This window comes from Panthera tigris, chromosome E3, assembly GCF_018350195.1.
Source record: "Panthera tigris isolate Pti1 chromosome E3, P.tigris_Pti1_mat1.1, whole genome shotgun sequence".
In the NCBI taxonomy this organism is placed as follows: Eukaryota; Metazoa; Chordata; class Mammalia; order Carnivora; family Felidae; genus Panthera; species Panthera tigris.
Genome location: NC_056675.1, coordinates 33,514,094 through 33,531,374, shown reverse-complemented (window position 1 = coordinate 33,531,374; position 17,281 = coordinate 33,514,094). Strand labels below are relative to the sequence as shown.

The window sequence follows — 17,281 nt, the reverse complement described above, 5'->3', positions numbered from 1 at the left end:
GAACGTGCTTCGGATCCTCTGTCTCCCCCCTCTCTCTGCCCCTCCCCTGCTCGTGCTTTTTCTCTCGCAAAAGTTAAGTATTAAAAAAATTTTTTTTAAAGAAAAAAATGTAAAAATAAAAAAGCATCAGCAAGGCAATTGGTCATGGGTAGTCAGTGTTCTCACCAGTGGGTATTGAGTATTGGGTCCTGTGGGAAGGCTCTCATAGTGTGAAATGGATGCAGTCATTTTAAAGGAGCCTGGTGCCATTACGCTTGGGCAGTAATCCAGTGGACCCCATGTTTGCCTTTGACCTTCTGTTAATACTCAGTCCTGGTCAGGCTGAAACAAAACAGGCATCATCATGTGTGGCTGGTATGCATGCATGTGCAATGTGTATCAAGAGACTTAACAATGTTCTTACCTTGTGATGCAAAATTTCACTGCTGCGGAACTGATCATCAATGGGGATGAAGTTTCCCATAGAATATTCATCACAGAGCCATTTATAATAGCAAAAAGTTGAGATGCTCTCATGGTCTGACCCTAGGAGAATGGGTAAATACAATTATGGGACAGTCTGAAGATCAGATAGTGTAATTTTGGAAAATACCAAATGACATGTGGACATACTGATGAACTATGCTATGTCAAGAAAATTTGCATAATTTTAGTTCCCCAAAACCCAAGTAACAATACTGTCAAGCAAATACAAGTAGGATATAATACAGCTTTATAACGTGACCCAGAACTTAAGCGGTGATTTCCACTGTGGATATTTAAACTGTTTGGTTCCAAAAGCGACCCTCATCTATTGCCAGATGCTAGTGTGTTGGTGTAAGTGTGTTGGTGTAAAAATGGAAGGAAACAGTAACTTGCACTTTTCTCTATTTGCCATAATTTCCATAAGGAATATGTGTTACTTTTACAATGGAAAAGTATAATTTTCAATTGTGTGACTGTAAACCTTTCTGTAACAACCCTCTCAAGGTTCATGATTATTTATGAGTCTCAGACTCATGTGCTCTGGCTACAATTCAGTGCCCTCCATCGATAGCACCTAGTAGCTCTCTTCTTCCCCGCCATCCTTCAAAAATTCCAAGAATCAGCTAGGCTTACCGCCATTTGATCTTTCAACATATACCCTTAGTACACACACTTTGTGCTGTTAGCCTAGCCCAGAAACCATTGTCCTTTTGCTGAGAACTTCCCTCAAACTCACCAGTTGGCATCTCCAGCCATGGTGTTTGAGATCCCTTGGAGAAGCTCATCGTATGAAGGGTGGACAGTTGGCTCAGTCTGGGCCAGTCAGATTCAGTCTGCTGGGAAGATGGAGTTGAGTGGAGGGGCAGTCATCTTCCACCTTGTAGAAGAAGAACCAAAGGAAGCTTGCCTATTGTGAGATAACCAAGCAGGGAGGAGAGACAGAGGGTGCCAGAATGGCATTTGAGTCCATGATTCCAATGAATCCCTTACTTCCTGGTGCACGGCCATCCTGGGTACTGTATTCTTATATTCAATTTGGAAGCCTGTCTGTTTGGCTTAAGTTGGCTTGAGTTGGGTACTATTGCACAAAGTTAAGGAGACCTAGCCTTTATGAATTCCATGCTTATATTTTTCTAAGAAAGGTGTATTTCTTTTTTTTTTTTTTTTTTTTAAGATTTTACTTTATTTTGAAAGAGAGAGGGAGAGAATCTCAACCAGGCTCCATGCTCAACGTGGAGCCTGATGCGGGGCTCAATCTCACGACCCTGAGATCATGACCTGAGCTGAAATCAAGAGTCAGACGCTTAACCAACTGAACCACCCAGCTGGCCCGAAAGGTGTAATTCCGAGAAAGGTTATTCCTTTTCTTTGAGCCAGTCCAAATCCCACTCTTACTGTAGCCCCCCTCCTCTGGGGAGTCTTCCCTGGTTAACCCTGTTCACACTCATCTTCCAGTTGCCCATAATTACCTCCATCTGTCTACAGATCCACCTACTTCATTGTGTTTTGGCATCTGCTGTTTCATAACTGTGCATTTTGTAGGCATCCTGGGAGCTGAAAATTTGTCTTTTTCATTTCCTTTGAATACCACAATACCGACCACGCTGCCGGGCAGAAATTAATTTCCTGAATGGGAATACAACTTCGGGGCAATCGCTGGGAAAGTGGCTAGGGAAGACTTCAGCCTTTGTTGGCAACCCCACATAAGTCCCCTCTTCCTTTCCGAACACATATTCTGAAAGTGGTCCCTGGTCGGTGCTTGCTCATACAGGTTGATTCAGCAAGCACAGGTGGGAACTGGTGTGCAGGGGAGACGGATTTGAAGAGTGAGTCAGATATCTCCATTTCCTGTCTTTGTGATCATTTAGCCTCACTGAGGTTCAGGTGTTTTTTAAAATCTAAAAAAGAGCTGGCAATAACCCTCTCTTTACTTTTTTTTTTTTTTTTTTTTTTGGAGAATTAAATGAAATCATGTATGTATTGCCAAATAGCATGGTGCATAAGAATTCAGGTTCTGGAGTCAGAATATCTGGGTTGAAGTCTTTTCCCCACCACTTGCAAGCTGTGAGATATTAGCTAAGCAGCATAACCTCTGTGTGGCAGACCGAGGCAGTGATGGCCCTAGGCTTCTCTCTCTCTCCATACAGTTCGGGAAGCCCTTCTGCTGGGTCTCTGGGATAAGCCGTGGAACTTGCTTTGGCTAATGGGTCCACAGCAAATGTGACGCAAGCAGAGACTGAGGAAGCGCTTGTCCCCCTTTGCTGCTCTGGGACACTGATACCACGTGAGGGAGCTCAGACCAGATGGCTGGATGGTGCGATAGGGTTGGGTGCCTTGTCTGCTGGCCAACAGCCTTCCAGCTCCACTCACATCAAAAATGAGTGACGGGTGCCTGTGTGGCTCAGGGGGTCAAGCGTGTGACTCCTGCTTTAGGCTCAGGTCTTGGTCTCATGGTTCATGAGTTTGAGCCCTGCACCGCAGAGTCTTCTTGGGACCCTCTCTCTCCCTCTCTCTGCCCTGCCTCCGAGCATGCTTACACATGCGCTCTCTCTCTCTCTCAAAATAAATAAATAAACATTAAAAACATGAGCCTGATCTAGATCATCCAGCCATCAGCCACGCAAAGATGCAGGAGAAGAGTCCAGCTAAGATCAGCTGAGCTGGCTTAGATCAGAATCATGAGGTAAAATAAATGCTTGAGTTTTAAGCCATCATGGTTTGGGGATGTTTCTGAGCAGCAAAAGATAACTGATGTGCTCTCCATGCCCCATTTTTCCTCATATCAATAAACAATAATAGTACTTGCTATATCAAGTTGCATGAGCATTGAATGAGTTAGTATGTGCACCACACTTAACATGTCCAGACCACACGGTGCATAAAATGTGTTATTTATCATTGCGTGAAAGTACACACCACTAGAGATGCCAAGCATCTACTCAGTGCGTGTTCCTTCCCTTTCCTCTTAAAATGTGTTCATCGCTGAACTAAAGTTCAAGTTAAACCTCACGCTGATTTTCTTCAACTCTTGAGGAAACCATGGGTTTTCCCCCAGTGCTGTTTAAGCCAACTTGGTCTGAAAGTGTCCGTCATCTTCTACAAGACCCTCAGATTGAGCTCTTGCAGAGACTCTGGTATGATAAGTGCCCACCCAGCTCTTTCTTCGCCCTGCTTGAGTGATTTGTGTGCAACCACCTTGGGCATCTGGGCAGCAGGCCTCTGAGAGGAGTGGACGGGATGTGTCAATTCTCCATTCTGTTCCTCTGCTAAGTCATGCTGGGAGAGCACTCACAATGAGCAAGAAGGATTTTTTTTTTTTTTTTTGTAACAAAAGGTAAGGCAAGATACCTATCTTAAAATCAAAGGGAGTTGACAGGCAGGAAGCAGAATTTTCTTTGTCTGGACATGTCTTGGTATAGGCAGAGGGAAAGAATGACCGCTGGAAGGTTCTGACGGAGGCACAGCTAATAGGCACGGACGGATTTACAACACCTTCTGCTTATTTGGTGGCTGTAAAATCCTTCTGCTCCTGAGATTTAGAGTCGTTGTTTTCAATTTGCCAAGAGGTTCTTTTCTCCAATGAGGAATGAAGTCTGCCTGGAAAAAAGGACTATTCATAAACCAGAGCGGCGTCAATAAGGGAATGGAGTCTGTCTCACTGACCTATGAAAGACAGCCTCCGGTCATACTCAGCTGGACGACTGTTAAGTGTTGTCTTCCGAGTCTGCCAAACCTAGACTTGAGGGCTGGCTCTGCCCTTCACTAGTTTAATGACCTTGGGTTAGTTGTTTGATGACTCTAAGCCGTGGTCTCCACATTTGCAGAGGTTGGAAAGGCAGTAGCTGTAATTGAGATGTTGTGCAGATTAAGTAAGATAATAAATTACGCGTGGTTAGCTCAGCTCCTGGGAAACAGTCAGAGCTCAATAATGACACCTAATAATACTGTTGTATCAAATAATTATTGCATTGGGTACCAGCACTGACACTGAGGGATATAAAAAAAAATAAGTTATAACCTTTGTCCAAGAGCAGAGATTTAGCAAAGTTTTTCAGTAATGGCTAGAGAGCAAATATTTTAGGCTTTGTGGGCCAGATGATTCCTGTTACAAATGCTCAACTCTGCTGTTGTAGCACAATAGCAGCCGTAGACAGCAGACACACAGGCATGGCTGTGTCCCAGTAAAACGTTATTTACAAAGATAAATCGTGGGGGGCACCTGGGTGGCTCAGTCGGTTAAGCGTTTGACTTTGGCTCAGGTGATTATCTCATGGTTCGTGACTTCGTGCCCCGCATCGGGCTCTGCATGGCCAGCACAGAGCCTGATTCAGATCCTATCTCTCTCTCTCTCGGCCCCTCCCCAACTCTTAAGTGCAAATGTGCGTGCTCTCGCTCAAAAAATAAACATTTAAAAAAATTCTTAAAAAAAATACATGGTGGGCTGGATTTAGTCCACAGACTGTAGTTTGCCCACCCCTGTCCTAGAGAACAGCACAGTTAGGAGTGTCTTTGACTACATGTAACAGGAAACCCCACCAATGTGAAGGCTTGAGATGGACAGCTACCGATGTTGGCTCAATGATCCAGAGGTATCCACCAGAAGTTTTATGATTCTCTGTGTATTTCCTCCGTGCTTGTTAGCCACATCACATCCACATTCAAGACAGGACGGAGAGAAGGGCAAGAAGAGCCCCTTTTATTAGGAGAGCAAAGACTTTCCCAAGATTTCCTTGCTGATTTCTGCAATGTCAGACTGGCTGGCCCATGTTGCAGTGCAGGCTGAGGAGGTAAATTTTTGTCACCTCTGTCATTTATAGTAAAGGTGGGCAGTGGGGAGAGGGAGGTGAGAGTGGTGTTAGGTAAGCCAATGAAAGTGTCTGTTACACCACTGGGTAATGTCACTCATCCAGAAAGAGACACACACAGAATTACAATACAGCGTGCTTAATAATTTCTCTCTCTCTCTCTGTCTCTCTGTCTCTCTCACACACACACATACACACACACACACAAATGAAAGATATAATGGGAACTGAAAGGGAGAACCTGATTCCTTGTTAGTTTAGAATATCATAATTAGGTATTCATTAAGAAGGCTGTTTGAACAAGGAAATGCTGCAGGTTTCTAAATGGAGACTAAAACATTTGATAAGCAAAATGAATTATAGCAAGACTGAGCATTATCGTGTTAGATCAATGACGTATGGTTCAGAATACCCACTCCCTCCCACCTCCATGGGAAGAATATGCTGGACCCATCAACGTTGAGTCTGGCTGCGCAGCTTGCCTGGAATCATGAAGCGTAATGCACACTTGACCGTAAGCTTGGTCATCCGACTCCGCCAATGAGGTGGTAGCAGGTGGATGTCATGAAATAAGCAGAGGGGCTTGAAATGAGTTTTAGGGGTCAGGCTTGCCCTCTTGCACCTTTGCCATCACCATGAGACAAGCTTCCCCTTGGTAGCTCTTGGCCCTTTAACTGGGGCTCAGAATGAATGTGTCTGGAGTAGACCTAAGTCAAGCCCATCTGAACCTAGGCTTGAAGCAGAGATGCTCAGCTGAGCTTAATAAACTCTCACCCTACCTACAGATACTTGAGGGAGAGTGAGTAATTGTGGTCTTAAAGCACCGAGTTTTTGGGGTGTTTGTTACACAGCACCACCTGATGCACCCGTGGAAAAGTACATGAATTCCAAACCCACTAATTCAGAAGCTGTGTTAGTGTGGACTGCTTATCCATTCACCATATGTTTTGGTTGGCACATGACATTCTAGACCCCCTGCTAAATTCTAGACAGATCTAGTAGTGTCTGCTAGATACGAAGACAGACGAGACGTGGTACGTTTTAACAGTGTGGTGTGTTTGAAGACACAAGACGAAATGGAGATCTCTGAGAAAGGGGGGGTTATTACTTCTGTGGAGAAGAGGAAAAGGAACCAGCCAGTAGGGAAAGCTTCCTGGAGGAAAGGGGCATCTGAATTGCCGTTTAAATTTTTTAGAATACTTTTTATTGATTTTTGAGAGACAGCGCTAGAGCACAAGCAGGGGTGGGGCAGAGAGAAGAGAATGGGAGACATAGAATCTGAAGCAGGCTCCAGGCTCTGAGCTGTCAGCACAGAGCCTGACGCGGGGCTTGAACCCACGAACTGCAAGATCATGACCTGAGCTGAAGTCAGAGGCTTAACCGACTGAGCCACCCAGGCGCCCCTGAATTTCCATTTAAAAGCCAAGTAGAAGATCGCAAGGTGGATGAGATGTGGGGAGACAGGGGGAGGGGGACTTTCCAAGCAGAGGGATCAGCATTATGCATAGTCCAGGGGCAACAAGGAGCACCCCAAATGTGGGGGAGCCATTAGCAATTTGGTATTTCCAGAAGGTCAGGGGTGAGGGACCAGGATCAAGAATCTCTTGATTCTTCCAAGGAGTTTTTGCTCACCTGTAAGGATAATGGAGAGAATGTACATAATTTAACTTATTCAAATTCGTAATAATTACAATAGCTACAGCAACATTTACGCAGTGCTTCCTAAGATGCTGTATACCGGGCTGTGCACATGTATTTCTCCCAACAACTCTAAGTGGGTAGGTGTCATTGTTATTCCCATTTAAAAGGTGATAACTGAGGCTTTGGAGAGGTCAAGTGGCTTGTCTGAAGTCACAGGGTGACCGCAGGAGTGGGTGTTTGACCAAAGCTGCTCAACCCAGATTCTTCCTCCGTAACCACTGCTGTTAGTGCTTTTCTGTGAACCAAAGCTGGGAGGTGGCCAGGTCCCTCAGGGAATTATTGCCAAGCACACCGGAACTCGTGTTCCTCACATCTACAGTTTCAGCACGCTGTATTGACTCTTGTTACATGAAAGTCACTGTGCTAGTCGATGGGTTCAAGTCTGAATAAGACTTGACCCCCACCCTCAAGAACTTTGACGGGAAAACAAGGCAGAGCACCAACAATACTTGTCTGTGCACGAAGGTCACTTCCTTGAGGCTGTGGCTTCTGAACATGGCTCTGGGTCAAAGCTCCTCGAGCAGGGAAGGGTTTTGGGGGTTTTGTTTGGTTATTTATTTACTTATTTAAAGTTTATGTATTTACTTTTGAGAGAGAGAGAGAGAGAGAGAGAATAGGGGAGGGGCAGAGAGGAATCCCAAGCAGGCTCCACACTGTCAGCACAGAGCCCGGCATGGGACTCGATCTAATGACCCTGAGATCATGACCTGAGCTGAAATTAAGACTCAGATGCTGGACTGCCTGGGTGGCTCCATCGGTTAAGTGTCCAACTTGGGCTCAGGTCATGATCTCGCGGTCCGTGGGTTCGAGCCCCGCGTCGAGCTCTGTGCTGACAGCTCAGAGCCTGGAGCCTGCTTCAGATTCTGTGTCTCCCTCTCTCTCTGCTCCTCCCCCACTCACACTCTGTCTCTCTCTCAAAAATAAATAAAAACATTTCAAATTTTTTTAAAAAAAATAACAAGAGTCAGACGCTTCACCAAGCGAACCACTTAGGTTTTGTTTAACATAGAGCTTTCGGTGTCACCCCAGATCAACTGGACCAGAATCTCTGGGATGCGGGTCTTGGAAACTCTCTCTCTCCTTCTCTCTCTCTCCCTCGTACTCTGTCTTTCCTCTTCTCAGATGATTCTGTAGTCTCTGTGGAGGTGAGGTTCCACGTGGCACAGGTAACCCTGTTGGTTTTCCTCTGCCTCCCCCAACGTGGCGTGCGTTGGGCCAGAGTCCCCTCCAGCCAATGGTCAGGGATAGCCAGGTGGCCGCTTCCTCCCAGGTGAGTGGTGGCTAGAAGCTGATTATAATTCCAAAGGCACATCTGTACCTCCTGAATTCTAACAACTGCCAACCTTCACCCTCTCTCCCTGGACCAATTCTTTGAAAGTGCCCACTTGCCTCAAGCCATGTCAAACCCACAGCATAATATCCAGCATGGCATTCCTCCCGGACTCCCTTGTGGCTCCTCCTGCCGTATCTGGTCAACAGCGTTCACCAGAGAAGGGATGATGGCAGAAGCCTCATCTAGGGTGCAGTCAGCAAGCAGAGCTGTGTCTAAATTGCGGTCTGCCAAATCTTGTTGGACAAGGGAGGGACCAGCTCCTTCTGGATACAGATGGGGTACACTCACTCTGCTGTGCTGGTGGACGTCCTGGAGAGTGGGACACAAGATTACCCAAGCACACGCTTTTCTGTTCCCGACTGTTGTGGATTTGAAAGCATATTCTTTTTTAATACTAAAATATTTCTGGGACGAATAGCTTAGCAACCAATCGGTATTTTCTAACATGGTCCTAAATGACGCAAGCCAATGCATGAAAATACCGACTCCGCATTTTCTTAAAAACAATCTTAGATCACTGTCATTTCAGAAAAACTCTTGTCCAAAAAGTTGAAATGGAGGAGATTTTCCTATCATTGTACCAGTTTAGCGAATGCAGGAACCGCAGTGGGCTGAATGGTGCCCCCCTCCCCCAAATCTGTCCAGGTCTAATGACTCGAACCTGTGGATTTGACCTTATTGGGGAAAAGAGGTTTTGTCAGTATAACTGAGTTAGGCTTATCTTGGAGTATCTGGTGGTCCCTAAATCCAATGACTAGTGTCCTCATAAGTGTGAGGCAGAGGGAGGAGGGACACTGACAGTCACCAGAAACTGGAAAGGCAAAGGACGGATCTTTCCCCCCAGTGCCTGGAAGCGTGACCCTGTCCAAGCGTGCTTTTGGATGTCTGACCTCTAGAACTGCCAGAGAATGAATTTTCTGTTGTTTCAAGTCCCCCAGTTTGTGGCAATTTATTACAGGAGCCATGGGAAACCGATACAGAAACTGAACATCTCCTAGGTACAGACCAGAAAGGGCTGAAACAGTATGTGGGAAACCTTGGGAGGGGCTTGGGGATCCGACGGAGGTCCCCAGTAATGGTAGATGAAAACCAGACTGAGAGGGCATTGGAGTCCTCAGTGGAGGGACAGACGCCCATGTTGGGCACAGACCAAAGGCTGTGATAGACTTCTCCCGCACAGCCACCAGCCTCAGATCTCTTGCTGCCTACTCAGCTAGGATCAAGTGAGGCAGCCGGGTTGCCTAGATATTTACATCCACAGTTAGGCCTGATTTCTGCCGATTTGGTGAAAAAAAATCTCTGAAAGAACACACACACCTGTATTCAAGTCGTATGTTCACGGGAGGATGGTTTTAGCTCGGGTTCCAGTGTGTGAGCCTGTGTTCAGTAAAGTGTCACGAAATTTTGCTGAATGTCTCTTCTTTTCCAGTCCCTGCGCTGAGCCCTGGAGCTACGGAGATGATTAAGACGTGGTTGGGCAGCGATGGAGGGGACCACTCAGTGCAATACGGTACGTTTGAAGCGTATTGGTGCATATACGGTATGCAGTAACTGCGTCTGTGGTTCTGTGTGTGTGTGCCTGTGCACACGTGTACCTGTTAGTGCGTGGCACGCACTTGCCCGTGTGTGGACGTATGCACGCTTGGTGTGCAGCTCCACGTGCCATCGCACGGGCATTTTCCAAGATGAATGTGTGATCTGACTTGGGGAAAGTTTTTGTGGTTTCTCACAAAGACTAATTGCTTTCCTCTTTGTTCCCATTGTCCAAGTTGGTCCCAACCAAGGGCTGAGCACACTGACACCAGCCCACCTTTAGTTAATAGTTCATGCATAGAATGTCACATGCCCTTCTTCCCCTCCCCCCTTCCCTCCCCATGCCCCCTCCCATCCTCCCCCTCCCCCCTCCCCCCTTCGCCTCCCTCCCCCTCCTGTCCCCTCTCTCTCCACCCCCTCCCTCTCCTCCCCCCTCCTCCCTTCACTCCCCCCTCCCCCTCCCTCTCCCCTCCCTTCCTTCCTCCCACCTCCCCTTTCCCTCCTCCCTCCCTTTCTCTCGCCCTTCCCTCCCTCCCTCCCTTTCCTCCCCTCCCTCCCTAACGTCCTTCAGCTAATCCCCAATTACGAAAGGATGGATATCCTGCTGTTGAATCCAGGGAAGTTTGGTCCTTTGAGGACCCAACCCTGAGCCTATAAATTATATTGTGGGTTGGCTGTGTGTGGAGCAGGATTTTAAAGCACCCAAGGCCAGCCAAGGGCATCCAACTGAGGACCCTCAGCTCACTTGTGGGTCTTTATAAATGGCAAAGCCACTAAAAGAACTTGCTGTTTGACATTTGGAAGTCAAGAAAACATAGTGGAGGAGAGAGAAAGCAATGAGGAGCAGATCCTTGCCAGGAAACATCACCAGAGAGAAGTGTGCTCTAGTCTTGGCTCAGCTTTGCGTTGCTGTGTGACCCTGAGCCGGCCGTGTCCCTCTCTGCGCTTTAGAGGGGCTGGGCTAACTGATCCAGCTAAGCATTAGAAATACCAGAAGGTACTGGTTAAAAAGAAAACTGCCTGGGCCCCACTCCACAAGTGCTTGCTGAATCAGAATCTCTAGGGATGAGGTCCAAGAACCTGTATTTTTAATATGCTCTGCACACGATTCCTTTGCCCTCTGGAGTTCGGAAACAAATGGACAAGTCAGCCTCTCAAGTCCTTTTCAGATACTCAGACTATTATTCCGGGAGAGAAAATACTGGCAGTGCGCAGATGGGGTTTTCGCAAGGAAAAGAAATGAAAACCTTCTATCTTACAAGAAATAGAGAAAAAAAAAAACAACAAACCGTTGGTGGAAGGATCACATCAGGCCAGCGGGAGAGAGCCTAGGGTGGGTGTCCGACCCAGAATGTTAAAGCCACGCTGGCTGGGTTCCAGGACCAACGACACTGTGCCAGCCTCTCCTCAGCGATCTGTCTCCCCAGCCCCCAGATGAGGGGAGCATTGTGCTCCTTGAAGCGTTTTGCAGCTATAAATGAGAAGCTCTGTAGTTGAATAAACAGCGGTGTTGTCCCGATTGGTGAACGCACTCACGTGTCCTCTTCCAACTGTGGGTTTGCAGACTGGGTCACACAGGTGAGTCGGTCCACCTGCATCATTAAACAGTGGTAATAATAACAATGGCTTCAGATTTATTGAACGTTTATCATACCACATGCTCTGCCTAGCTTTATACAGGAATCAGCCCACTTACCCCTTCCAACAACCCTTTGAGATAGGTGCTATTGTTACCCACATTTCAAAGGTATGAAAACTGAGGCCCACAGAGGCTAAGTAACTTGCCCAAGGAAACACAGCGTAGGGCCTCTGTCAGCCTCTAAAAGCCTATGTGCAAATCAAAAAAGGCACCCCCTTTTGAACTGGAACAAAATCCCCTTTTGCGGCCTTATAACTAATATAAATAGCTCAGATTAGCACCTTTATGTGAAGAAGCAGCATCCCCTAAATCCATATGGAGCCAACCACAAGCCAGCCTGCGTAGTTTAGCGAATGCAGGGCAATCTGGAGTCAGCCCTCAGTCACCTCTTCATCTGTATGCACGTGCACAGTGCACAACATGAACAACTGCACTGACTAGATCTAATACCACTACTACCTGGTGAAGCTGGGGCTTGACCCTAAGTTGTCTGACTCAGAGCCTGTGCCTTCGACCATAACAAATTTCAGTTCTTGGCAACATGTAAAAATAATATTCACTTTTCTTTTCTCTTTCTTACAACAGGGAGACAGATGAGAGCTTTTCAGTGCACATCAGGTGGTCATGCATCGAAGAGAGAAGAGATCAGATGGGGTACTCACTGCTTAGTCACTACGTGGATAATCACTCAGCAGTATGCTGGCACTCAGAGAATTCTGGTCATTGTAGTTTAAAAATTTTTTTTCTCAAATCAGATATTTTTAAGGCATACCCACCTGGCCTGTTGATTTAAAGTAGGATATAAGAAATTCTGAGGCTGAACTATGCATCACTGAGAGGCATGATAATTCTGCAAAGGAGGCTCAAGATGGTCCTTCCCCACGTCCATCTGATCAGAATTCTGCTTTGGCACATCCCGCATTTCAAAATGAATGTTAGAAAGAGAAGCTTTTATTAAGAACTCTCAAACTCAGTGGTAAAGAAACAAACAGTCCCATTAAGAAATGGGCAGAAGACAGTAAGAGCCATTTCACCAGAGAAGAGAGCCAGATGGCAGATATACCCATGAAAAGATGCTCACCGTCATTAACTAGGAGGGAAATGCAAATTAAAACCATAATGAGATTTCACTACAACGCCATCAGCATGGCCAAAATAAAAAAGTGACAACACCAAATGCTGGCAGGGATGCAGAGAAAGTGGATGGTTCCCACATTGCTGGTGGGAATGTCACACGGTATAGCCACTCTGGAAAACAGTTTGGCAGTTTCTTAGAAACTAAATATACACGTACCATATAATCCTGCAACTGCCCTGTGGGCAGTTATTTCAGAGAAATGAAAAACATACAACAACCTGCACGAGAATGTTCACAGAAGCTTTATTTACGGGCGCCTGGGCAGTTCAGTCGGTTAGGTGTCCAGCTTTGGTGCAGGTCACGATCTCACCGTTTGTGAGTTTGAGCCCTGCATTGGGCTCCGCATCTGGGCTGACAGAGCTCTCTTTCTCTCTCTCAAAAAAGTTTTATTTCGATGAGTCCCAAACTGGAAAGAACCCAGTGTCCTTCAGTGAGTGAATTACTAAGCAGAGTTTGGTACCTCCGTACCACAGAATAGTATTCAGCAATAAAAAGGAGGAACCTGTTGGTACAAATAACACACTGAATAGATTTCAAGGGAATTATCCTGAGTTTAAAAAGTCAGTCTCAAAAGACTATATATGGTATGGTTACATTTATATAAGATTCTTGAAATAACAAAATCATAGAGGACAGACCAGGGGAGCCGGGGGTGGGGATCGTGTGGGGAGGGGTGGGTGTGGCTAGGAAGAAGGGGCCAGGGAGCCTCGCGATGGAACAGCCCCGTGTTTCCGTTCCAATGGTCGTCAAACGGATCCACACATGTGAGAAACGTATAGAAACACACGGGCGTGCACACACACGAGTGCATATAAAACTCACGAAATCTGAATAAGCTCCAGGGGTTCTGTCAATGTGCAGTTCTTTGTTGTGCTAGATGTTCGTACTGGGAAAAAAAGGACGAAGGATGAACATCACTGAACTTCCCCCTCCTCCCCATTTCCTATGAATCTATAATTCAAGATACGTAGTTAAAAAATATAATTGGGAAATATTTGCACAGTATTAGGCTACAGGAGCTCTACAGTTCAGTACATAATTTTTTTTAACGTTTACTTATTAGTGAGCGAGAGACAGAGCATGAGGAGGGGAGGGGCAGAGAGAGACAGACACACAGAATCGGAAGCAGCTCCAGGCTCCGAGCTGTCAGCACAGAGACTGACGCGGGGCTTGAACTCACAGACTGCGAGATCGTGACCTGAGCCGAAGTCGGACGTTTAACCGACTGAGCCACCCAGGCGCCCCTCTATAGTACAATATATAAACCATGCTGGCGATAAGAATATATAGTAGAGTGAGAATTAAAATCAAGAAAAGATACTTTGGCCACAACTGTATTCAATTCAGGTTTTCATACACTAAAAACAAATATGATCCATAATCAGATGTGGGAAGGGCAGTCTCAATTTGTCACGAATGTCTCATTCTTTAGCAATAAGACCTGTGGTAGAGAAATCCTCACACACATGCATGAAGAAGCGTGTGTGAGGAGGCTGATGGCTACATTATTTATAATAGAACACAGGACAACCTAAATGTCAACCACCGCTTGTGGAGATCCACTTCAAGGAATAGTACGCAGCACTTAATAAGAACAAAGAAGATTTTTATGTGCCAGCATGGACAGGTACCAAGGATGTCCTTGGAGGAAACAGAGGCATGACATTTTTATTATTAAATTTTTAAAAAATGTTTCTTAAATTTATTTTTGAGAGAGAAAGAGACAGAGCATGAGCAGGGGAGGGGCAGAGAGAGAGGGAAACGATCCCAAGTAGGCTCCAGGCTCTGAGCTGTCAGCACAGAGCTTGACATGGGGCTTGAACCCACGAAACATGAGATCATGACCTGAGCTGAAGCTGGACACTTGACCGACTGAGCCTGAGGCATGATATTTTTGAGTAAACAAAAATAATTTGCAGAATGATAAATTCTGTATGTAATATATATACTAATTATATACAACTTTGTTATATATTATGTATGTTATATATGATTATGTATAATTATATATGTATAAATATATAATACATACATGTGTAATTGTTTTTTATGAGAAGAGGAAGAAACACGCACGACCGTGTACACGTTTGTGTAAAGGAAGAGAAAGATTGTCCAGAAAGATGTACCTCAAGCTGATAGTAAATGTTCAAAAGATTAGGGCAGACATGTGCCAAGTACAAGCCATGCACTTTATAAACATCACGTCTTTCGCTTGCAACAACCCCAGGAAGCAAGCACTGCTCCTGTGGAACCCCATTTTCCAATATGGCGGCATGGAGGTGGGAAGTAGCTTACTCAAAGCCACACATCTGAGCTGGGACTAGTCCCTGAGCCACTGCACATATCTGTCCACCATGCTGATCTTGGACTCTCTCGGTGGTCAGTCCAGGGTGTGCGGGAAATTGACTTACTGCCGGAGACCACAGCCTCCGGCAGAGTGGAGCTAGCTGGGACGACAGAGGTTGAGTGGGGGTCCAGGTCCCCACCCCTCTGAGGCCTTGTTTCCAGGATGCACCTAGGCCAAAGCTGCATTGTGACAGGCTACTGTCTGCTCAGTGAAAGCAAATGACACAGCACGGAGTTGCCATTGTCAAACAGCCATGCTGTGGCTAGGACACTGCCGCTAATCCCTGTCTGTGGAAGTCTGGAAAGAGTTGGCCGCAGAAGGGAAGCCCCACGCATCTCGTCTCTAAAGCGTGGCCCTCCTGCCGGAAGTAACATGGCTCAGGGTGGGGACAGGAGGTGCTGGCGGAGGGCTAAAAGGAGGGCTTTCCACTCAGTGCTGCAGTGGAGGTGGCCTCCGTGCAACCTGGGAATTTGATGAGAACGGGCGGGTGGGGGAGGGGACAGAACGAACGCACGCTGTCTGGGTGCCCTGTACAGCAGCCCTCACGGCGATTACCCCGCTCATCCCGTTCCGCAGCTGAGGGCCAGAACATCAGGCCAGAAGACTTGCTTTCTACATTTTTAAAAGAACTTTTACTCCTTCTTTAAAAAAAGATTCCCCATTTCTCCTTCCCCTCTGCCCCGGACAATCACCATGCTACTTACTCTCTGCTTCTGGGAGTCTATGTTAGAAACAGAAATGGAATCACCCAGCATTTGTCTTTCTGTCCTTGGCTTGTGTCCCTCAGCATAATGCCTTCTGGTTTCATCTGGTTGTTACAAACAGCAGGATTTCCTGCTTTTTTCAAGGCTGGATATTCCTTAATTCTCATTCTCTCTCTCTCTCTTTCCTCCCCACTTCTCTCTCTCTCTCTCTCTCCCCCTCCCTCATTTCAGCTCCAACATCACCTCACGTGGAAGCAGCCTTCCCCGACCTCCGCACACCAGGTTATCTTTCTATGGGAAAGGCCCTCTTCCCACCATGAACTTCACCTTTGTAGCACTTCCTCTCCCCTAAATAGTCACCGGAGAGCTAGTTGTGCAGGGAGCGTTGTGATCTCTTCCTCTCCCTCTGGAGTGGGAGCTCCACAAAGGTAGAAGCCAAATTTGAGCACTGTTCATTACGGAATCTCCACTGGCCCACACAGAGCCCCACACAGAACCCCACACAAAACAGTTGTCCAATTAACACGGATACACGGATCCCGCGTTAAAAATAAGGTCAAGGTTTCATGGTATGATGATGATAATGAATATAATGACATAATCGGTGATTTGGGATCTTGTTTCACTCAGTCACTCAACTTCTCTTTATCTTATTTATTCCCTACAACACTCTAGGCTTTTCCAAGCACTGGAGTACCTCGTTGGTGACAAAACAGACACCATCCTTGACTTTAAAGGCAGAGCTCACCATCTAGGATGGAGGGGCCCCACGGGGGCGGGGGGAGGGGCGGTTCAGAAGCTGAAACCTTGTAGGAATGTTGCTCAGGGTGGGCACTGTGGGTCCCCGAGTTGGCACTGGGCACAAGGTCCACTTGTAACCTTTCCACAGTCCCTCAGAGGCTCTCAGGAAAGCCCATGTATATTCCGCCTATCTGTCTTGGTCTTTGATTATCGGTGTATTTCACTGCATTCTCAAAGTCCCCTTCAAGGGAGCCCGTTTGACACCATGGAAGAATACTCAGGTTTTGATCCAACCTCCCTTCTTAGAGCTATATGAGCTGCTGAGAAGACACTCAGTTGCTCTGAGCCTTTCTGTCTTCATCAGCAGGAACAGGTTGACATGCGTATCATAGGGTTATTGTGATGATTAATAAGGCAAAGCATATTACGTGCCAGCCTTGTGGCTGAGCCCATGGATACGACCCCACAGAAGAGAGGCTAACTTCTCCGTCCTTTTCTCACTATGTCTTTCCATTGGGAGCTCCTGTGCATTTTCAAGCCTCAGGGAGGACCCTGGGCATGGTGTTATCCACAGGGCAGAGACGGAAACTCAACTCTAATGAAGCTTCTGGGTGTTCTGATAGCATTCACTCCTTGATCAGCCCCTGCCTGGGTTTTGAGAAACAGACAAACCCATGCATTCATTCGACTATGATTTCAACACCCTCTCCCTCCCTCTGGAAGCTGACTTTTCCTTAAGACAAAGAATCACTTTGCCTTTTGAATGTCTAAAACTTCGGTTTATCTCCCTCCTTCCAACCCTCTCTTCCTTGGTTCCTTCCTTTGTTCCTTCCTTCCTTTTCTCTTTCTTGTTACTTTCTTTGTCTGAGCTGGTT

General features: G+C 46.5%; 1 long non-coding RNA gene across 1 annotated transcript in view; it reads left to right on the top strand.

The window, feature by feature from the left end:
* LOC122234557 overlaps positions 1-12,931 on the top strand; it is a 91,597-nt gene extending 78,666 nt beyond the window's left edge. Inside the window, exons 2-3 of the long non-coding RNA XR_006212348.1 lie at positions 9,734-9,814; positions 12,062-12,931. This is a non-coding gene — a long non-coding RNA (uncharacterized LOC122234557). The remainder of the gene's footprint in view (positions 1-9,733; positions 9,815-12,061) is intronic.
* Positions 12,932-17,281: the final 4,350 nt, after the last annotated feature.